The sequence below is a fragment of the Schistocerca cancellata genome, chromosome 4 (genome assembly GCF_023864275.1).
Source record: "Schistocerca cancellata isolate TAMUIC-IGC-003103 chromosome 4, iqSchCanc2.1, whole genome shotgun sequence".
NCBI lineage: Eukaryota > Metazoa > Arthropoda > Insecta > Orthoptera > Acrididae > Schistocerca > Schistocerca cancellata.
The window spans coordinates 769,776,659-769,801,124 of record NC_064629.1 but is presented as its reverse complement, the minus strand read 5'-3'; positions in this window follow the sequence as shown (position 1 = coordinate 769,801,124).

Sequence of the window (24,466 nt, the reverse complement as noted above, 5' to 3'; positions counted from 1 at the left end):
TAGCAGCTGGCATCGCCATGAGTTCGAAAGGCGAGCTCCTGAAATGCTAGCCAGGTTAGCACGTCGGCAGAGTAAACGTATTGCTCCCGTCGATAGTGTAGTGAAAAATCGGCGACAATGTAGAATCCGTTTGGCTACTACATGACTGTCGATTTACTATTCCTGATGTGGTTCAGAACTATCCTGCTTAATTCACTTGATATTTCGTTATCATTTCCGATAAATAATCTCAATGATTCTCACTTATGGTGTAACACTGGGACGTCAAATTTATTATTTGATTCCACGAAGGTCATCCCACGCAGAATCTATAACTAATCTCATATTTAATGTTACTAATTATTTCTTTTAATGAATAATACCGCAGTGAGAGCATACTCCTAGCAGTATTGGCTTGCTAGCTAAGTAGTAGCACAGCCACCGTATACGTCGAACGCTGCTTTAGATCTAGGCTCTAATCTTGCTAGAGGCATGGACATTTTGTCTGGTTTTTGCCTCTTCTCTACCTCTTTTCTTAACAGGCTACGAAAACCATTAAGGAAATTCTAACTTCACCATCTTAAGTCTCATAGTAATTTTGATTTAGTACCCCCTAGATCTAAAACTGAAAAATTTAAGAAATTGTGACATTGTATCCTTGTTAAAACTTATATTTTTTACTTATACCGACATACATGACAGTTTTTTTTTAAATTCACAGTTCAACTGATTATGTGCGGCGTCGAATAATTTCTTAAGTGAGTATCTTTTTGGACCTACTCTCACTGCGAGGTTTATATATTTTCGTGATAATACGAGAATGCCTCTTTGGTAGGGGAAGGGCTTTCTCGTAGATACAGATCATATCGGGCTCGACAGCGTGTAATATCTTGCTAATGCGTGAAATTTTGGTCTGGCTGGTTTTACAGGTGGAATTTGTTTAATTAAATTCGACTTTTGTCGTCAGGATGTCCTGGTAAATTGTAATCCATTTTTATTAGAAAAGAACATATTTTTAGCGTTTCTGATTGGTTTACTGATTATAACTGAAAAGACATAAGAGAGAAATCAATTCTCAACAATATATCCCCCCCTGCCCCGTTAACTAAAACAGTATGACGATGGTCACGCAGTTTTTGTATTAAACGCTTGCAGAAAGCCACTCGTTTGGGGACAGATGTCACCAATCCACATTTAAGCTCCATTTTAGTCCCCAAAGAAATTTTCTTGATTGTTGTTCCATAAGTAACGAGGAAGATAAACGTCTGAGGGAGCTGTACCATAAGAAGAAGTGCGACAGAGATTGCTATCCAGCTAAGCTCCTGGGCAGTGCTTTTGTGACATCAGCAGCAACAGTACTTGCAGTTAACTTTTTTGCTTTTCGTATGTTGTAACCGCAAAGAGCTTCGAAACAGATACCAACTACGATGGACATACCCCTGGGGTGCAGTTTTTAACATAAAACATCTTCTTGGTGCCACTATATGAATAACGTTCCATTCTGAGGACTCACACAGACCCGTGCCTCTGTTTTTTTCTTTTTTGTTGTTGTTAGGGCTAACCATGATTTTCTGTTTCAGAAGTTAATGCGAAATGTTTCAAATCCATGTCTAAACATCTTTAAATAGATTTTTTTGCGCTTGTTGGTCGTCTTTCTGTCCGTCCTTCAGTTAAGACCTATTTTTATCAGGAATAGGTACAGGTATCGAGTTGAAATTTATGTGAAATGCTAATGTCTACGGTCCTTATGCGGTGTCAATATTTTAAGCTTCTAAGTCAATGCAGACAAAAGATACGGCATATTTGTCCCTTTTGTTTCTCGCAGATTCACTCATAAAATCCTATAGATGTAGAATCTATGAGGTGCATTCAAGGCCTCCGATTTTTTTTCTCCGGACTGGAAAGAGATAGAAACATGCGCATTGTTTTAAAATGAGGCCGCGTTCATTGTCAATACGTCCCAGAGATGGCAGCACCGTACGGCAGGTGGAATTTTACCGTCAGCGGCGAGAATGAGAACTGTTTTAAATACTTAAAATGGCGACGTTTTCCTTACTTGAACAGCGTGCAATCATTCGTTTTCTGAATTTGCGTGGTGTGAAACCAATTGAAATTCATCGACAGTTGAAGGAGACATGTGGTGATGGGGTTATGGATGTGTCAAAAGTGCGTTCGTGGGTGTGACAGTTTAATGAAAGCAGAACATCATGTGACAACAAACCGAAACAACCTCGGGCTCGCACAAGCCGGTCTGACGACATGATCGAGAAAGTGGAGAGAATTGTTTTGGGGGATCGCCGAATGAATGTTGAACAGATCGCCTCCAGAGTTGGCATTTCTGTGGGTTCTGTGCACACAATCCTGCATGACGACCTGAAAAAGTGTCATCCAGGTGGGTGCCACGAATTCTGACAGATGACCACATGGTTGCCCGTGTGGCATGTTGCCAAGCAATGTTGACACGCAACGACAGCATGAATGGGACTTTCTTTTCGTTGGTTGTGACAATGGATGAGACGTGGATGCCATTTTTCAATCCAGAAACAAAGCGCCAGTCAGCTCAATGGAAGCACACAGATTCACCGCCACCAAAAAAATTTCGGGTAACCGCCAGTGCTGAAAAAATGATGGTGTCCATGTTCTGGGACAGCGAGGGCGTAATTCTTACCCATTGTGTTCCAAAGGGCACTACGGTAACAGGTTCATCCTACGAAAACGATTTGAAGAACAAATTCCTTCCTGCACTGCAACAAAAACGTCCGGGAAGGGCTGCGCGTGTGCTGTTTCACCAAGACAACGCACCCGCACATCGAGCTAACGTTACGCAACAGTTTCTTCGTGCTAACAACTTTGAAGTGATTCCTCATGCTCCCTACTCACCTGACCTGGCTCCTAGTGACTTTTGGCTTTTTCCAACAATGAAAGACACTCTCCGTGGCCGCACATTCACCAGCCGTGCTGCTATTACCTCAGCAATTTTCCAGCGGTCAAAACAGACTCCTAAAGAAGCCTTCGCCGCTTCCATGGAATCATGGCGTCAGCGTTGTGAAAAATGTGTACGTCTGCAGGGCGATTACGTCGAGAAGTAACGCCAGTTTCATCGATTTCGGGTGAGTAGTTAATTAGAAAAAAATCGGAGGCCTTAGAACTTGAATGCACCTCTATATACATGTTGGTCCTGGTGATCTAGCGCTGCGGACCGAGCACCGAGGGAAGTGGTGAGCTAACTTGGCGGAAAGAGAGGTTGCTAGAACATGCCTGACATAATATTGACGTAACGATGGCATACCAGTTCCCTAAGCCCCAAGGATACTCTTAAATTTACGTTGGTCAACATTATGCACGACCAAGTCCTTTCGAAGTGGTTTTGTGGAAAAACTGAGCTTTCACTAATCGATCGGTAATCACGTGTCGATAGTTAGCCGCATGGTCTATGTCAAGATGACAAACGCAGAATACCGTGAAAGTGTCCTAGCTTCAACGGGAGGACGATTTAAATTAAACTACTGTGACGGGAACGTGGGGGAGGTAACAGCGGAAATAGTGTGATTCAGGGTCAGGACCGTGAAGATTATTGCACTTCCTTTCGAAGTGACTCGAGAGCAAATCAGTTAAATTCTAAACACGTATGGGACGGTTCTGATGAGCACGACAGAAAAAGAGACAGGTTTCCAAACCCTCTCTGTCCTAAACGGTGTTAGACAGGCTAAGATGTCCTGTGACATGTCCCTTCATACATCAACATATGCAGATGTAGAGCGGTCGTAATATATGAAGGGCAGCCCCAAACGTGTTCAGAGTGTGACAAGAAAAGACAGGTACCATCTGAACGTCTGAAGAGGAGGGTGGTCCAATTACCAGTGGGTGGGAGTAGCAGTTGGTGACGTACAAATATCGACATTACCAATGTTTTCCGTTGGAGCATTCAGAGGGAGGGGAGTAGGGCGATTACAAGCCGAGGAGGAGGATCTAGGAGTGACGGCTACTGGGAAATGCCTCACACCCAAGTACACGGACCAGACAAAGGTGATAGAATAACGCCTTGAATCAACTGGCAACCAAAGATTGAGCACAAATCAGGGAGGTCACAGTTGAACATGTCGGCGACAGGAGGTGGACGACCCGATGGCGCCGGAGCCGAGCACCTTCTCAGACTACGGCAGTCACCACGAAAATACGAAGACACCAGACAGCGTTCCTAAGGCGGACCAAAAGGCGAGGGAAATGCGTGAAAGGGCGCAGAGGATCGCGAGCAGTCTGGGAGGAACATCAGACGGCCACCAAGACGGAATCCACCAGATATTCCATCCGGCGGCCATATCTGAGTGGGCCGAGAAAGGAAATCCACCAATCCAACAATCAGAAGTGGAGGTACACAGGAAACGCCACTGAACGGGCTGCCTATACAGTGGCGCAACAGCGAGACGGTGTCGAGCTGCTTCAGGAAGAGGGACAACTGGTCAGGGGATGTGAAATGTGAAATGTGATCCGTCGAGTGAGGACATGAATGAAGAAACGACAATAGATGTAGGGATAGGGGAAGTGCACTGTGTCAAGGGTCACACTGACTAGGCAAAGATGCGGGTGAGAGGGAAAAATTCAACAGCGGCCACAGGTAAGTGCAGGGACACCACACGTCTCCCAAATAATGATTCCAGCACAAGCGTACAAAATCCGAACGGTCAACATCAACAGTATAAGCAGCTGTCTGAGGCTCCAGACTTCAATAGACACGCTGTATGCCGCAGAGAGAGATGTTGTCTTACTGCAAGAGGTGAAGAACATAAATTTCCACAAGATTAGTAGATATACAGCTTACACTCGTCAAGGAACTGTGCAAGACCTTGGAGCAGTAGTACTTACAAAGGAAGGAACGGTGGTGAAAGACACGGAGTACCTAGCAACACCATACAGGATACACGCTTTGCCGGCCTGCGTGGCCGTGCGGTTCTAGGCGCTTCAGTCTGGAACCGCGTGACCGCTACGGTCGCAGGTTCGAATCCTGCCTCGGGTATGGATGTGTGTGATGTCCTTAGGTTAGTTAGGTTTAATTAGTTCTAGGTTGTAGGCGACTGATGACCTCAGAAGTTAAATCGCATAGTGCTCAGAGCCATTTGAACCATTTCACACACGCTTCATCAACGTCTACGCAAAAAGTGTGTATGAAATCTTATGGGACTTAACTGCTAAGGTCATCAGTCCCTAAGCTTACTCACTACTTAACCCAAATTATCCTAAGGACAAACACACACACCCATGTCCGTGGGAGGACTCGAACCTCCGCCGGGACCAGCCGCACAATCCATGACTGCAGCGCCCTAGACCGCACGGCTAATCCCCTGCGGCAATGTCTACGCACTTCAGGCTCTGGCAATGGATGTAAACGAGCAGAATTTTTCGAAGAAGAAATGGCTCCATTATTCGCTGGCAATTACGACCACATTTTATTTGGGGATGGCTACAATTGCGTCCTGTTCCCGAAAGTCCAGATCAGGCATCTTAACAAGTGCCTGGACCTAGCAACTATAATATGGGACCAGCGTTTGATTGACACTGGCGGTCAGCCGCGATATACACATGTTATGACCAATCAGCAAGCCGACTTGACTGCACCTATGTGTCACCGGCCCTAAGTCACAAAATTTTGCATGGAGAGTTATGCTCGATAGTTTTTTCTGACCACGCTGCGTATTATGTACAGTCTACAAAGGCAAGGGACATTTGGACCAACCGGAATGCCACGATGTTTGATACGATATGGACAGGTTTGGAAAGGAAGTTTCCTCAATATGTCGGGGCACTGGAGTGGTTGTTAAATTGTGCAAAACCGATCAAGGAGGCCCTTATGAGAGACTCCCTTGAGAAAATCGAATGGTACACGGTGGACGTATTTTGGGGTTCTCCGTGACTTATTCCGGCCGGACGCGTCGGTCGTCGACAATCACCAGGAAATACAACTGCTAAAGGCCACAGTTATGGCGTTGACACGTAATAAGAAGATAGGAGGGTGCCGTATTAGAGCGCGGCTTTGATACGATATCCAAAGTGAACAATCTTTCATATATCAGATGATTAAGGAGTGAATAGATAGCCACAGGAGGCTCATCACTGAATTACAAACGGCAGACGGACGAATGCTGCTTTCAACAGCGAAAGAGTAAAGCTGAGTTGAAGAGATGTTATGTGACGCCTCGCGCCACTACACCTCTGGACCGTGCGCCGATGGGAAAGCTACTGGCGGGAATAACCGGCGGGATCGACCAGGAAGAGGAAATTAGTTTGCTGGCTGAATTGACGGTGGAGGAAGTGGACGACAATCTGATAAATGGCCCAGAGAACAAGCCAACAAAACCATATGGTATACCGGTGAAATTCTACCGCAGATGTAACCTTCAGACATTGATGGACCCAGACAAACATAACCCACAAAACCTTAGCGAAGACATGATTGTACCGTTTCCTAAAACGCCAACGGAGAAACTAGTTCTACATCCCGTCCGCTAGCCCTCTTAAACAGCGACTACAAGCTATTTGCTAGGATTGTAGCTGGGAGGCTAAAAACGATAAACAACAAAGTCACAGCCCCGGAACACACCAGTGACAGTAAAGGCCACCACAATTATCGAGACATAATCGCGACAGCGACTGCCTGTCGCATTCCATACGCCATGGTTACGTTCGATTTTGACAAAGCCTTTGACAGGGTAAAACACGAGTATTTACTGAAGACCATGCAGGTGATAAACTTCCCAGAACGTTTCGTGACAATCATCGCATGTCTTCTGCGAAACTAGCAGTCCACAATATTGATAAACGGTCAGCCGGTGGGGCCGATGACAATCAATAGCTCAGTTAGAAAAGGCTGCCCGATGCCACCTCAGTGACGTGCGTATGAAGACACGGGCTCTCTATACAAGTTAGTCATACAAAAGGTGGAAGCATTCGCCGGATAGTATTGCCACCTTTTTATTGCCGTAATACCACCGGCCAATCTTGTACCGCCAGTAGACGTTAGCCACATATCAAATGTCCTCGAACATCTCAAATATTTTTTAACTGAAGACAGCTACATTAGATTAGATTAGATTTACTTTCATTCCAATTGATCCGTAGTGAGGAGGTCCTCCAGGATGTAGAACATCTCAGAAAAACAACAATACATGACAAATATTTACAACTCAAACAAATAAGCTAATGTACCATTCCACAGGTCCCAAGTGGCATGGTGATAATTTTTTAATGAACGCCATATGAAAGAATCATTTTACAAATACTAATGTACTGAATTTAAAATAAAAATGTCAGCATGGGGATGACCGAGACGTAGCTAACCGCTATCCAAGCAGTGTACAAATATTTAATCACGATGCATGCCAAAAACGATTTTGAAGATAAGTAGCGAGGGTCGATTGAAACATTATATGGAAAAGTGTCTGTCATCCCCATTTGCCAACGACTGCGAGGGCTTGTGATATTACGTGGTCGACACGAAAGTCACTACGAATTCCTGATTGCATGCGATACATTTGGCGAACACTCCCGTCTGTGCAACCTGTCGCGTGCAAGGTACTAATGAACACCAATTTGTATGCGGAACGGCGCGTGGAATATGGAAAGTGGTTAGAAACCTCTTAATAGTCTACCATTCCTGGAACACGACCTTTACCATAATGGGAAGAGAAACGCCGTCAATTGGCTGAAAGAACATGCAGTATATTACATTCTCTCCAATACGGAACATAGTACTGGGGACTTTTGGAAATATCTGAAAACACAGCACCATCGACTTCAAAGAACCCCACATTACAGGAATACATACGCAAACTTTAGCCCGAAAGTAGTTATGGATCTCCCAGAGAACTGAAGAGCGTTAAGTCACAGAAGAAGGCTAAGAAAAGGGTAGGAAAGAGTGCGACAGAGTAAAACGATGGAAATACACCGTAGTGAAGACAAGGCAGCCCGAGAAGACGAACTTCAAAGTTTCGCCGGCCGCCGGATGAAAATACGACCAGATGACAGAAAATGGTCAAATAGTGAAAAGACACGAACTTACCAATGCCGATAGAGAAGGCGAGTCTGAATGATTTCGTTCAAAGAGGTGGTAGTAATTTGGCGATGCCCCTACTCCCCATATTTCTTTTAAATTCCATTCTGTTACTGCATTTTCATCTACTTCAGGTCGCATACGTATGGAACTTAACGAAAAAAATTAAAGCATAGAAGATAGCCAAAGAGAGCGAAAAAGGTGAGCAAAAATAAAGAAATAGTGCTAAAGGACGTTTGTAGAACCGAAGAGGTCGGGGATTCGATTCTCGATTGGATCACCGATTCTCAGTCTTCCTTTTAACCTAGCCTTCACATCTCAACGATGTGAGGAGTCGCCAGAAACAACACGTGGTCTGGACTCAACGTTAAACTATAAGTCCCCTTTCACCGGCACTCGGAGCGCGAATCTTACTCGCACTTATCCGATTCTTTTAGGTAAACTTGCAAGGGAATGGTCTAATCTGACATGTCAAAACCTACCCTGAAATTTTTCACACAGGAAGAATACACCGAAAGAAATATACTGTCAAACTTTCAGCTGCTAAGGCGCACTGGAAGTGTGCAAAAAAAAAAAAAAAAAAAGTTACTCAGTTTGGCTGCACGAAGAAAACAGAGGTATGTACAGCCCTTCCTGCCTAGTGCGCAATACGGCCAATAAGTAGACACAGCTGTGACGTCCGCCCGATAGCTGGTCGGCACGGTAGCTCAGCGTGTTCGATCAGAGAGCTGGTTGGCCTCTGTAATAAAAAAATAAAAAAAACCTGAGTGGAGGGATGAACAAACGAAATCCCGGCTGGGTCGGGGATTTTCTCCGCTCAGGGACTGAGTGTTTGTTGTCTTCATAATCAATTCATCCCCCTGCCCCGTAAGGGGCCTCCCTGCCAATGACGCTAAACGCTCATTTCCATTTCCATAGCTGTGACAAGAGAACTTGGCGCCACGTAGCACCAAGTCCAGAGTGCACACACGCGAATTTTACACTCTTCAATTATATCAAAAATGTCTCAAATCGTTAATTTTTTTTCGAATAACTTGCGTTTTATGTTGAGAACTAAACAGTTGCAGATGTAGCTGTTACACAAGTGACCGGTACAGGAAACAAAATCAAGGCAGTGTATTACGTGAAGTTGCAGACACCTTACATAATTTGTAGACATGAAATACTTTATAAAAATTCCTGTAGTACAGTTATTATGATACTGTTTGAATAATACACACTGAGGTGACAGAAGTCAAGGCATAGTGATATGCTCATATACAGATGGCAGTACTATCGCATAAACAAGGTGTAAAAGGCCACTGCATTGGTGGAGCTGTACTTTGCACTCGTGATTCATGTGAAAAGGTTTCAGACCTGATTATTGACGCATGACGCGAATTACACTACTGGCCATTAAAATTGCTACACCACGAAGATGACGCTACAGACGCGAAATGTAAGCAACAGGAAGAAGATGCTGTGATATGCAAATGATTAGCTTTCCAGAGCATTCACACAAGGTTGGCGCCGGTGGTGACACCTACAACATGCTGACATGAGGAAACTTTCCAACCGACTTCTCATACACAAATAGCAGTTGACCAGCGTTGCCTGTTGAAACGTCATTGCCATGCCTCGTGTAAGGAGGAGAAATGACTTTGATAAAGATCGGACTGTAGCCTATCGCGGTTGCGGTTTATCGTATCGAGACATTGCTGCTCACGTTGGTCGAGATCCAATGACTGTTAACAGAATATGGAATCGGTGGGTTCAGGAGGGTAATACGGAACGCCGTGCTGGATCCCAATGGCCTCGTATCACTAGCAGTCGAGATGACAGGCATCTTATCCGCATGGCTGTAACGGATCGTGCAGCCACGTCTCGTTCCCTGAGTCGGCAGATGGGGACGTTTGCAAGACAACAACCATCTGCACGAACAGTTCGACGACGTTTGCAGCAGCATGGATTATCAGGTCGGAGACTATGGCTGCGGTTACCCTTGACGCTGCATCACAGACAGGAGCACCTGCGATGGTGTACTCAACGTCGAACCTGGGTGCACGAATGGCAAAACGTCATTTTTTCGGATGAAGCCAGGTTCTGTTTACAGCATCGTAATGGTCGCATCCGTGTTTGGCGACATCGCGGTGAACGCACATTGGAAGCGTGTATTCGTCATCGCCATACTGGCGTATCACCCGGCGTGATGGTATGGAGTGCCATTGTTTACTCGCCTCGGTCACCTCTTGTTCGCATTGACGGCACTTTGAACAGTGGACGTTATATTTCAGATGTGTTACGACACGTGGCTCTAACCTTCATTCGATCCCTGCGAAACCCTACATTTGAGCAGGATAATGCACGACAGCATGTAGCAGGTCCTGTACGGGCCTTTCTGGATACAGAAAATGTTCGACTGCTGCCCTGGGCAGCACATTCTCCAGATCTCTCACCAACTGAAAACGTCTGGTCAATGGTGGCCGAGCAACCGGCTCGTCACAATACGCCAGTCACTACTCTTGATGAACTGTGGTATCGTGTTGAAGCTGCATGGGCAGCTGTATCTGTACACTCCATCCAAGCTCTGTTTGACTCAATGCCCAGGCGTATCAAGCCCATTATTATGGCCAAAAGTGGTGGTTCTGGGTACTGATTTCTCAGGATCTATGCACCCAAATTGCGTGAAAATGTAATCACATATCAGTTCTAGTATAATATATTTGTCCAATGAATACCCGTTTATCATCTGCATTTCTTCTTGGTGTACCAATTTTAATGGTCAGTAGTGTAACAGCCTTTGAATGTGGAAGGGTAGATGGAGCTAGACGTATGGGACATTCTATTTCGTAAATCGTTAGAGAATTCAATATTACGAAACCTATATTGTCAAGAGTGTGTCGAGAACGCCAAATTTGAGGCATTACTTCTCAACAAGGATAACACAGAGGCAGACGGTCTTCACTTAACCGCCGAGAGCAGCGCCGTTTCCGTAGAGTTGTCAGCGCTAACGCAGGAGCAGCACTACGCGAAACAACCGCAGAAATCGGTGTAGGACGTATGACGAACGTGTACGTCAGCACAGTGCGACAGCAGACGACGGATGCGAATGCCTTTTCTAACAGCACTACATCGCGTGCAGCTCCTGTCCTGGGCTCGTGACTATATCAGATGGACACTAGACTACTAGAAAACCCTGGCCAGGGCAGATGAATCCAGATTTCTGCTGGTAAGAGCTGATAATAGGATTCGAGCGTGGCGCAGACCCCACGAAGAAATGGACCCAAGTTGTCACTGTGGAAGCTGGTGGTGGATCCATAATGATGTGGGCTGTGTTCACATGGAATGAACTCGATCCTCTGGTCCAGCTGTACCGATCATTGACTGGACTTACGTTCGGCTACCTGGAGCCCCTTTTCAGCCGTTCATGTAGATACTTCATATTCCCAAACAAAGATGGAATTTTTATGGATGACAGTGCGCCATGTCACCGGGTTGCAATTGTGCGCGATTGGTTTGAAGAACGTTCAGGACAGTTCGAGCAAATGATTTGGCCACTAGAACTCCCGATATGAATCCTATCAAACATTTATAGGGCGTAAACGAGAGGTCCGTTCGTGCACAGAATTCTGCATCGGCAACTCTTTCGCTATTATGGACGGCCACGTCGAATTACTGCATTACACCAGACAAAATCCGACACGATATTAGGAGGTATCCCACAACTTTAGTCAAAATGGTTCAAATAGCTCTGAGCACTATGAGACTTAACATCTATGGTCATCAGTCCCATAGAACTTAGAACTACTTAAACCTAGCTAACCTAAGGACATCACACAACACCTAGTCATCACGAGGCAGAGAAAATCCCTGGCCCCGCCGGGAATCGAACCTGGGAACCCGAGCGTGGGAAGCGAGAACGCTGCCGCAGACTTTTGTCACCTCAATATATATTTTAATAGCAATATAACATTTCTTGGTTTATTCCCTGTAGTCGTCACAATAATGCGCAATGGGTGTTGGATGACGAAAACAGTTATTTTTCTTACACAAGCCACACTCGATAAAAGGAAAATTAATGCATTCAGGCACTTCACAGTAATGAATAGTTTTATTTAAACAGAATTGGGATGAGCTAAGGAATGGTCGTGGTCATTGTCTGCATATTGTGCTGCATACCAGGCATACTTGATGAAAGTAGTAAAACTCGATGATGCAAACTAACAGTGCACAAATGACTGAAGTTTAACAATATTGTTACGCTGATAAAACTGAAATGACAAACAGTTACCAGAAGTTATATTGCCCGACAATTTTCTGGAAAATTCTTTACACTGTCGAAAACAGTTTTTTTTATTTATGGGCTGAATCACACTACTATTAGTTCCGGCTGGATTCCGATTTATATTAACAGTCTTTTCGTCCTCTAAATTCAGAGATGTCATTATGTCCAGGTAAAGAGTAGAATAAAAGCAATGAATTATTTTCTGCAACCGGTGAGAACACGTTTCGGATGTTGTATTGAAAATTATTCTCTCGTATGTTTCCAAATCTTACTACGTCGATTACAAGATTTTTGCAGCTAAACAGTCTTTTTTTTTAAATTTTTGTCCCCCATTTGCCTTGTGGTTCCTGAAGACAGACCTAAAGCTGCGGAAACAGTAGCTCACTGGTGCTTTTCTGTGGCATTGTTGTATAGGAATGTGTCATAGAATACGTCGATGCACAAGCGACTCTGTCTTTTTTCGCTCTAAATGACAAAATTGAAGTTTGCACGCAATTGTGCACGAAACCTGACCGGTTGGCTTTATACACAGCATTTTAGGGGATAGTAGGAGCCGGCCAGAGTGGCCGAGCGGTTCTAGGTGCTACAGTCTGGAACCGCGAGACCGCTACGGCCGGAGGTTCGAATCCTGCCTCGGGCATGGATGTGTGTGATGTCCTTAGGTTAGTTAGGTTTAATTAGTTCTAAGTTCTAGGCGACTGATGACCTCAGAAGTTGAGTCGCATAGTGCTCAGAGCCAACCAATCCGTTATACCAGGTCGAAGAAGCCTTGAAATCAGTAATGTTCATTTCACTTGAAATTCAGAGGGGCCAGTCTCGTAGATATACCTCTGTAACGGTTCTCACGAGCAGTTCTAGATCTTTCGAATAGTTCATCTCTCCCACTTCGGTGAGTTTCATTTTGGCGCATATTTTGCACCGCGTGTAAATCTTTCTTCCATTTATACAATTCAAATTCAGATTTTGCGAAACAAAACCGGCTTCACAGACAGCTTAATTTCAGCGTTTTCTCTCTCCTTCGTTTAACCAAAAAATTTACAACCTATTCTGTGGCACTATAAGCTATTACTCTCCATGTATTCTTTGGGCTAGGAAGGTACTGTATTTTTGCCCCGGACTTTAATTAGCATGGCATTCATCTTTCGAATCACAATTCAAGAATTTGGCAGATTTACTTCCTCTTTCTTTCAATGTTTCCAGAATTTCTAACGAAATGTCTAAGAAATGAAATAATAAATAACTCATATGAAGGTCTTCAGGAAAAGTAAATTATTTCGATTGAATACCACATTCTTGTATTTTATCTTTGCAAAGCTGAAGACATTATTTAGATACCACATTACTGTGAGGCTCTGGAACCTCCAAAAAGGCAGATGCTATTAGCAAGCATATGCGATGGAAACATAAAGAAAATTAATTCTGTTTTAACTCCGTCATCAACACTTGGCGACACAGCAAAGGCAGCTGCTAATTGTTATGGATATTAATGAGCTGCAGCTAATTGGAGTGGGTAGTAACTGTGGTAATTGTGTGATTGAAACTATCAAAGGAACCTTAAATTCGCTTTACAAATTACGATCACGTTGAGGCGTGTTATCTTTTTACCGATGTCCCGTCAATCAAGGATCTGTGCCTGCCGTATTGTGCATGTACTGCCTGCTCCAGCTACGGTTGCCGCGTTCATTACTCCAGCCGCCTGGCGAGCAAAGAATTTGGTAATTTTCAATAGCTTTTTTAAAATACCTGCATTGTGCCTTAGCAGCTGAAATTCTGACACTGTTATTTTCGGTGTACACCTCCTGTCTGAAAATTTCAGGACAGATTTCTACGAGGATCGTTCAATAAGTAATGCGCCACATTTTTTAAAAAAAGCCATTAATGTACGTAGACAGACGTCCTTATTGGTGCTTCACATTTGATGTATGTTCTGTGAGCCGGCGAAGTTTCGAACCCTTCTGGCAGATGGCAGAGCCGTAGTACAGCGTCAAAATGGCGTCTACATGTGACTCACGTTACAAGCAGCGTGCTAGTAGTAGTAGTAGTAGCAGCAGCTTTACTCATCCGTAGATCTCTTTTTACAAGGATATAGGGCATGTCAAAGTATTTTCAAGTTTAGACCAATTTAAAATGAGCTAATTCGTACACACATACATTTACAGACTTCAAGTTAGAGACAATCATTAGAGTTACTCCTGGTATACAATACCTTTTTCACAAATAACTTATTAAATAATGCAATTGTTCACTCATATCTCACTGTCAGTCATTGCACACACTACACACATTGTTTCATAACACTTCACTCACTACACACACAAACACACACACACTGGTGATCTCTGGGCCATTTTCTATACCGCAACCTTCCATTTGCTATCCCGAAAAACTGAGTCAGCATCCCTCTATAATTAGTGAGATGTTAAGCTCAGAAAGAGGAAGAGGTGTTAGTAATGTGCTATGCATAGTCCGGGGGTAAGTTTTTCTAGAAAAGGTAAAAAGAACGTAACAAGCATAGTCTGAAGGTGTTATGTGGAACGTTTCATGTTTTCTAATCATTATTATTATTTATTTGTAGAACATCATTTTTGATCAAACCCCTACTCTGTTTTATCTAAGTAATCCTTCAATTTATAAAATGTATTTCATAACAGGTACTTTTATAACAGTGCCTTTTTAAATAAGTGTATTTTTGCAATTTGTTTAATCTCCTTTGGTAATTTAATATAGTTTCATTCCTTGGTAGAAAATGTTGTTTTGAGTTTTATGTTTATTTTTTCTTGGTAAATGTAAGTTGAGTGTAGCTCTTGTTCCATGGTCATGGTCAGAGCTGTTCGTGCAGTAATTACCAATGTTATTTTTGATGTGTACAACTGGCTGGTAAATGTATTCACACGGAGCAGTTACAATCCCCAGTGTTTTGAACAGATCTTTACACTTACTGAATTCTTGTGTGCAGAAAAAGAAACCGTGGGGAACATCCATGAACATATGTGTGCGGTGTATGGCGATGCTGGAGTTGATAGGAGTAAAGTTGGGCTATGGGCACAGAAAGTTCCAGCCTCAGGAAATACAGAAACAGAACTCTATGATCAGCCACGCTCGGGACGTCCCGTCACAACCACTGCTCCGGACATGCTGAATCATGCGGATGCCATTATTCGTGGCGCTCGGCGGATCATAATTCGACAATTGGGTCTACAGTTGTCGGTCAGCATTGGAAGTGCGCGTGCAATGATCAGGACTCTCGGATATTCAGAGGTGCTCACGATGGATTCCACGAATTCTCACAGCGGACCACAAGATTCAAAGAAAGGCCATTTCATCTGAATTGTGGGACTGTTTTGAAACCGACGGAGAGACCTTTCTGTCACGGATCGTTACGGGGGACGAAAGCTGGGCGCACCACTTTGCGCCGGAAACAAAAAGGCAGTCCATGGAGTGACATCATCCTCATTCACCACAAAATAAGAAATTCAAGACAATCACCTCTGCCGGAAAAGTCATGGTGATAGTCTTCTGGGATTGTGATGACGTCATTCTCGTGGATGTGATGCCAGGGGGATCAACCATCAATTCAGAGGCGTACACGAAGACTTTGAACAAACTCAAGAACCATTTCCGATATGTTGGATCGGACAAGAATCCAGCAAAATCTTGCTCCAAACGATAATGCACGCCCACACACAAGTCTGACAGACCGGCAACACATCGCCAAATAGGGTTGGACATCATTGCCTCATCCACCCTACAATCCAAACCTGGCACCCTCGGACTTCCATCTCTTTGAGCCGCTTAAAGATTTTCTAATGGGAACACACTTTGAAGATGACGAGTGTGTCAGTCATGCAGTGAAAACAGCTACGACTACAGGACTAGAGCTTTTACCAGCAGATAATACATGCTACTCCACAACGTTGGCGTACGACCATAGAAATTGATGGAGACTACGCAGAAAAATAGGACATGGACAAGACATGTTTATTTATATTTCACCAAATTCTGATTCTTAAGAATAAATATGTTCTGAGAAAAAAAAAGTGGGCCATTACTTATTGAACGATCCTTGTACATGTCGGACTGGACCGTTCCCTTCCTAACCATTATGGATTGCGTACATCAATGCTCTTCACATAATCCACTGCATGAGAAAACGTCACTACATCCTTACCTACGTAATTATAAAAGATGAAATGCGGTTTCAAAACGTAAATATGTGAATGTTCTCGATATCTGGCCTTTGCGTTTACATTGCACCATATTTATGAGTAAACCATAAATACATACATCAGGACAGAATTACAAGTGGAATGAACACTTCCAGCAAAAATTTGCGCATCCTACCATGCTGATCGTTCGTTCATAGCTGTTACGTGATTTTATTTCAGTGTTTGCAAAATCAAGTCGAAAACACGCACTGAGTTGTCAAGACATCTAGTGAATACTGATATGGACGAACAAGGAAATTAATGTATCGAACAGGTTGTAGTAAACCTCCAGGAAATCAATTCCCTTTCAGTGTGGAGCATCCTTCTTTACGAAACAATCATGAATCAATGGTGTGTGTAGGCTGATGGTCTGCTGGAATGATTCTAGCTACGTATGCTTAGGTTTGGGTTCGATTCACATACCATGTAACCATTTTTAAGAAGTAGAACAGACCCTGTTCGTCTCTGGTAACGCAAGCCGAACAACGTAGGGTTGTACCGTGGTTCCAAATCCACACTAAATATGATGTCTCCACCCTGTCTACTTTAGGGGAGTCGGTTTAGGTAGGGCCATGACACAGGCGGAAGCAAGATTGCTTTCTTACACGAGTTTTTTTCCATCATTGTTAATGAGCCACTCGCCATGTAAGGTCAGAGGGCACTTGTTTCTTATTGTATCTGAACTTGAGATGTTGAACATATTAGTGTTGGGCTGAGATTAGAACTCAGATCCCACCTTTCGCTCAGTCTGAACACCTTGACATGACGCGGTTCCATCGTTTCATTACTCCGTGAAGGTACTGAAGTCCTCAAGGTCTCTAGGAAGGGCGCATTTCTCGGTCTGAATCGTGGTCTGGCACAAAAGTTTCCTTCGTGTGATTTCAAGTTGTAGTTTGCATATACCAAACTAGACGTAATAAGTGGTTATGATTTTTAACACCTTTCCATGCGTTTTCTACAATAACGATTGGAAACCGGTTTCGACGCGCAATCAGACATAGAAATTTTCTTTATATCATTTCAGGTTCGAACATGCCACTCATAGCTACTGGTGAAAAGGAATTCGATAGTCAACGTCTCTTCGTGTGAAGTCAACAGCGATGATATGTGCAGGGCTCGACTCCCAGTCAACACAGAACTGTACGTCAGATTATTTCCAGTCCAGACATGTGCACATCTCGCTAATGGTGAAATAAACTGAATTTTAACGTCTGTTGTGACAAGAAATCAATGACGGTAGATTCTGGGTTAGGATACCGGTAAGACAATACTTCTTCGTCTTGTCCTTTCAGTTTCAGCCATGTAGCTATTGGTGAAAAATTACGATTTCTAGCATTTGCATGTTCTTAGTTAACAATCTGATTAGGTGCTAGGCTCAAATCCCCGTCCAACACAAAACTTTGTGCCGTGTCAATATAAGTTTAAACCAGCACACATTTCGTTACTTGTGATTGCAATCATACTTAATATCTTTCGTGGTTAGTTAACAGGAACAATAGTTGCTGGATTGGAGTACCGGGTCCCAGTCCTGTATAAAAATATTCGTTATGTAAATTCAAACTCAAATTTTCTTTTTGAAATGTCATTTACTGTAATAAATTCGCGTTTACAAGCCTAAAGGTTGTTCCATCTCTAATAACGTTTTTTTCTGATATTGGAAATGGTGTGGGTTCCTGTAGTCATGTCCTAGTTCATGAACCACGGGCAACGTATGAGTGGCCAAGTAAGTAGTCCCGACAGTCGGGATGCCAGTTACTTTGGAATAAGGCTGGGCATCTCGGACATATTCTGAGTCGTGGTCACCTTTGTGCTCATAAGGCAAAGACTACCAAATCCACCGGTTAGTCCCTCAGCCGTTAGGGGTAAAACCCAATGGGACTCGGGGCAAGTAAGGCTAGCAACCTGCTTCCCTGGTACTTTAAATATGATGCTGGCAACAATCAGAGCAAAATGCCTCGGACCTTTGGAGGTGACGGAGTCCCACCTCTAACTGACAAACCAGGGACTCCTAAGATACGACTTGGCAAACAAATGGTAATGAGATGGGGAGCTATTAATATCAATGGGGGCTACTCTGGGAAGAAGGTAGAGCTGGCAGAGGTTGCATGTAAGATGGGGCTGGACGTTTTAGCTGTTAGTGACATTCGGGTAAGGGATGAGAAAGAAGAGGAAGTGGGAGAATACAAGGTCTACCTGTCAGGAGTCATAGCAGGAATAGCACAATGGGGTGTAGGGCTTTACATCAGGAAAGAAATGGAACCCAGCGTAGTTGCAATAAGGTATGTAAACGAACGACTGATGTGGATAGATTTGACAGTGTCTAGCAAGAAAATTAGGATTGTGTCAATATATTCGCATTGTGAAGGGACAGATCAAGATAAGATGGATAGTTTTTATGAGGCACTCAGTGATGTAGTTGTTAGAGTAAAGGACAAGGACAGTGTTCTGCTCATGGGTGATTTTAACGCCAGGATTGGAAATCGAACAGAAGGGTATGAAAAGGTTATGGGTAAATTTGGAGAGGATATGGAGGCCAACAGGAACGGGAAACAACTCTTGGATTTCTGTGCCAGTATGGGCTTAGTAATCACAAACTCCTTTTTTAAACATAAGAACATTCACCGGTATACTTGGGAAGACAGGGGAACCAGATCTGTCATTGACTATATAATAACAGATCAGGAATTCAGGAAGGCTGTGAGGGACACACGTGTATTCAGGGGATTCTTTGATGACACTGATCATAATTTAATCTGCAGTGAAATTGGGATTGTGAGGCCGAAAGTGCAAGAGGTCAGGTCGATATGTAGGAGGATAAGAGTGGAGAAACTTCAGGATAAGGAAATCAGGCACAAGTACATAACAGCGATCTCAGAAAGGTACCAGTTAGTTGAATGTAGTCAATTACAGTCATTGGAAAAGGAATGGACAAGGTACAGGGACACAGTACTAGAAGTGGCTAAAGAATGTCTTGGAACAGTAGTGTGTAAAAGTAGGATGAAGCAAACAGCTTGGTGGAATGATACAGTCAAGGCAGCCTGTAAAAGGAAAAAGAAGGAGTATCAAAAATGGCTACATACCAGAACCCAGGTAGACAGAGAAAGTTATCTTGAAGAAAGAAACAAAGCCAAACAGATAATTGCAGCATCCAAGAAGAAATCGCGGGAAGACTTTGGAAACAGGTTGGAGACTATGGGTCAAGTTGCTGGAAAACCATTCTGGAGTGTAATTAGCAGTCTTCGAAAGGGAGGTAAGAAGGAAATGACAAGTATTTTGGACAGGTCAGGAAAACTGCTGGTGAATCCTGTGGATGCCTTGGGCAGATGGAGGGAATATTTTGAAGAGTTGCTCAATGTAGGTGAAAATGCGATCAGTAATGTTTCAGATTTCGAGGTAGAATAGGATAGGAATGATGATGGAAATAGGATCACATTTGAGGAAGTGGAAAAAATGGTCAATAGATTGCAGTGCAATAAAGCGGCTGGGGTGGATGAAATTAAGTCGGAACTCATCAAATACAGTGGAATGTCAGGTCTTAAATGGCTAGACCGGATAATTGAAACGGCCTGGGAGTCGGGACAGGTTCCATCAGACTGGACAAAAGCAGTAATCACACCAATCTTTAAACATGGAAACAGAAAAGATTGTAACAACTACAGAGGTATCTCTTTAATCAGCGTTGTGGGTAAAATCTTCTCAGGTATTGTTGAAAGGAAAGTGCGAGTATTAGTTGAGGACCAATTGGATGAGAATCAGTGTGGGTTTAGGCCTCTTAGAGGTTGTCAGGACCAGATCTTTAGCTTACGGCAAATAATGGAAGAGTGTTATGAGTGGAACAGGGAATTGTATCTATGCTTTATAGATCTAGAAAAGGCATATGACCGGGTTCCCAGGAGGAAGTTATTGTCTGTTCTACAAGATTATGGAATAGGAGGCAAACTTTTGCAAGCAATTAAAGGTCTTTACATGGATAGTCAGGCAACAGTCAGAGTTGACGGTAAATTGAGTTCATGGTTCAGAGTAGTTTCAGGGGTAAGACAAGGCTGCAACCTGTCTCCACTGTTGTTCATATTATTTATGGATCATATGTTGAAAACAATAGACTGGCTGGGTGAGATTAAGATATGTGAACACAAAATAAGCAGTCTTGCATGTGCGGATGACTTAGTTGTGATGGCAGATTCGATTGAAAGTTTGCAAAGTAATATTTCAGAGCTAGATCAGAAATGTAAGGACTATGGTATGAAGATTAGCATCTCCAAAACGAAAGTAATGTCAGTGGGAAAGAAATATAAACGGATTGAGTGCCAAATAGGAGGAACAAAGTTAGAACAGGTGGACGGTTTCAAGTACTTAGGATGCATATTCTCACAGGATGGCAACATAGTGAAAGAACTGGAAGCGAGGTGTAGCAAAGGTAATGCAGTGAGCGCTCAGCTACGATCTACTCTCTTCTGCAAGAAGGAAGTCAGTACCAAGACTAAGTTATCTGTGCACCGTTCAATCTTTCGACCAACTTTGTTGTATGGGAGCGAAAGCTGGGTGGATTCAGGTTACCTTATCAACAAGGTTGAGGTTACGGATATGAAAGTAGCTAGGATGATTGCAGGTACTAGTAGATGGGAACAATGGCAGGAGGGTGTCCACAATGAGGAAATCAAAGAAAAACTGGGAATGAACTCTATAGAATTAGCAGTCAGGGCGAACAGGCTTAGATGGTGGGGTCATGTTACACGCATGGGAGAAGCAAGGTTACCCAAGAGACTCATGGATTCAGCAGTAGAGGGTAGGAGGAGTCGGGGCAGACCGAGGAGAAGGTACCTGGATTCGGTTAAGAATGATTTTGAAGTAATAGGTTTAACATCAGAAGAGGCACCAATGTTAGCACTGAATAGGGGATCATGGAGGAACTGTATAGGGGGGGGGGGGGGGGCTATGCTCCAGACTGAACGCTGAAAGGCATAATCAGTCTTAAATGATGATGATGATGATGGAATTATCGTGATATTCATGTGCATCTGAATTGATAGCCATACAGAGCAGTTATCTCTTGTGGTCTCTTGCAGTAACCATTTTGTATAGTCAAACGACTGTACCAGGAAGAGGACCTGCAAGATAGTGATGTTATGTGGGTTGCATACAACTCAAGTGAAATTCAATGCAGGTCATTCGGATACTTTAGAGCGTAACAGTACATGGAGGTAGAATCAAATGTAGGGCTCAGAGCAATGTACGAGGGACGTTCAGGAAGTAACGCAACGTATTTTTTTCTTTCAGACAATTTCGGTTTAAAAATGCGGAATTTGTTGTGGGAAATCATGGAATATTCCAACTTCGGCCATTGTAGTTTCATGGAGTTCCGATGGTGACGGCGCTATACGTAACCTTCAAAATGGCATCTGCAATGGAGGTGCTTTCCAAGCAGAGAGCTGTCATTGAGTTTCTTTTGTTGGAAAACCAGAGCATCGCAGATATGCGTAAGAGCATATAGAATGCCTGCAAACGGCCTTGCCGCAATGGTAACGCCGGTTACCGTCAGATCACCGAAGTTAAGCGCTGTCGGGCTGGGCTAGCACTTGGACGGGTGACCATCCGGTCTGCCGAGCGCTGTTGGCAAGCGGGGTGCACTCAGCCCTTTTGATGCAAACTGAGGAGCTACTCGATTGAGAAGTAGCGGCTCCGCTCTCGGAAACTGACATACGGCCGGGAGAGCGGTGTGCTGCCCACATGCCCCTCCATATCTGCATCCAGTGACGCCTGTGGGCTGAGGATGACACGGCGGCCAGTCGGTACCTTTGGGCCTTCATGGCCTGTGCGGGAGGAGTTTAGTTTTAGTTTAGTTTATATGGAATGCCTGCGGACACCTGGTAGTGAGCAAAAGCATGTTGAGTCGTTGAGCGAGGCATCTGTCATCAGCGGAACAAAGTCGAGCAAACCTGTCCGATCTCCCGCCAGCCGGCCTCACACAGCTGTGACTTATGTAGTGTTGGAACGTGTGGACACCCTCATTCGAGGTGATCGACGGACCACAATCGAACAGCTCGCTTTTGAACCGAACGTTTCTGTTGGTAGTTGTGACACACTCGTCCACCAGTTGTGCTACTCAAAGGTGTGTGCCCTCGTCACCTGACAGAAGACAATAAAGAGCTGCCATCTGTTTGGCTCAATGAAAGATGCACTCCGCGGGAAGCAGTACGTGGACAATCACGAGATCATTGATGCAGCAAGACGTTGACTCCGACGTCGACCAAGTGAGAGGTATCAGGCGGGCATACAGGCTCTCCCAGTAAGGCGGTGTAAAGCCGTCGCATTGAGCGGAGATTATGTTAGAAAATATGGTTTTGTAGCCAGAAGAGTGGGGGTTAATTTGGTGTTTGGAATCCTAAATAAAACCAATCTGCTGTTGCATTACTTGTTGAACGCCTCTCGTCATTCATCCACGAAGGAGGTGGTTTACAAAACAATACTAATGATAAAATTGCGTTACAGTATTGGAACCCTAAATAAAACTAAACTGCTTTCAAATAAAAAAGGTGATGCCTTACTTATTGAACGCCCCTCGTAATTCATCCAAGAAGAAGGTGGTTTACAGAACACTACTAATGATAACATCGCGTTACGTGATTGGTTGCCGCTGACCTGCTAAGCAGTCGCATCAACATAAATAATGCAGGATGTATTTTGTAACATTGCTTGGCTATTTTTCACCAACACTTCCGGGTAAATTTACAGAAACTGCATACAAACTAAGACTGATAGGGAATTCCATATGTGGAAATTATGTGTGTGTGTGTGTACTAGATGCCACCCAGAGGTTCGAAACTTCAATTTGCTTTTATCTTCGGAAAGAAGTGTTTTGTTTCTAAACTACCACTACATATACACTGAGGAGCCAAGATATTATGACCACCTGCTTAATATGGTATTAGTCCGTATTTGGGACGAAATACATCAGTGATTCTACGTATCAGAGATCCAACAGTTTGTTGGTAGGTTTGCGGAGGTATGTGGCACAAGATATCTACGCACATGTCATGCAATTCACGTAAATAATGGACCGCGTATTTCCGTACGCGGTGATGGCGCCCGATAGCGACCCAGATGGGTTCCGTAGGATTTACATCAAGCGAATTTGGTCGCCGATACATCAATGTGTGTTCACTATAATGCTCCTCAAACCACTGGAGCACGGTTCTGGCTCTGAGAGAAGGACAATTATACTGTTGAAAGATGACATTGCCGTCGGGGAAGACATCAAACATGAAGGAACGCAGGTGGTTCGCAGCTGTCAGCGTGTCTCCCATTACTACCACAGGTCCCATGCAGGCACAGGAGAATGTTTACCTTAGCATAATACTGCTCCCACCAGCCTTCGTCCCTGACTCAATGCACGCTTCGAGCCGCCGTTCATCTCGATGACGGTGTTTGTGGAGACGACCGCAACCTTGTGTAGCAAAAATGTGATTCACCCGAAGAGCCGACACGTTTCCACTAATCGACGGTCGAATCCCGATAATCCTTTGCCCTCTGCAATGGAAACTGACGATGTCTTTGGGTCAACATGTGAACACGTAGGGGTGGTCTGTTGCGGAGCTCCATGTTCAACAATGAACTATGAACGATGTGCTCCAAAACATTTGTGCCTGCACCAGCATTGTCCTCTTTCAGCAGAGATGCCGCACATCACCATGTATCCTACTTTACAGAGCAGACACTTATCCTAACCCCATGTTCTGTGAAGAGTCGTGGACGTCCAACTATTTGGCACCTACGAGGTGCATTCAAGTTCTAAGGCCTCCGATTTTTTTTCTCTGGACTGCAAAGAGATAGAAACATGCGCATTGTTTTAAAATGAGGCCGCGCTCATTGTCAATGCGTCCCAGTGATGGCAGCACCGTACGGCAGATGGAATTTTACCGCCAGCGGTGAGAATGAGAACTGTTTTAAATACTTAAAATGGCGACGTTTTCCTTA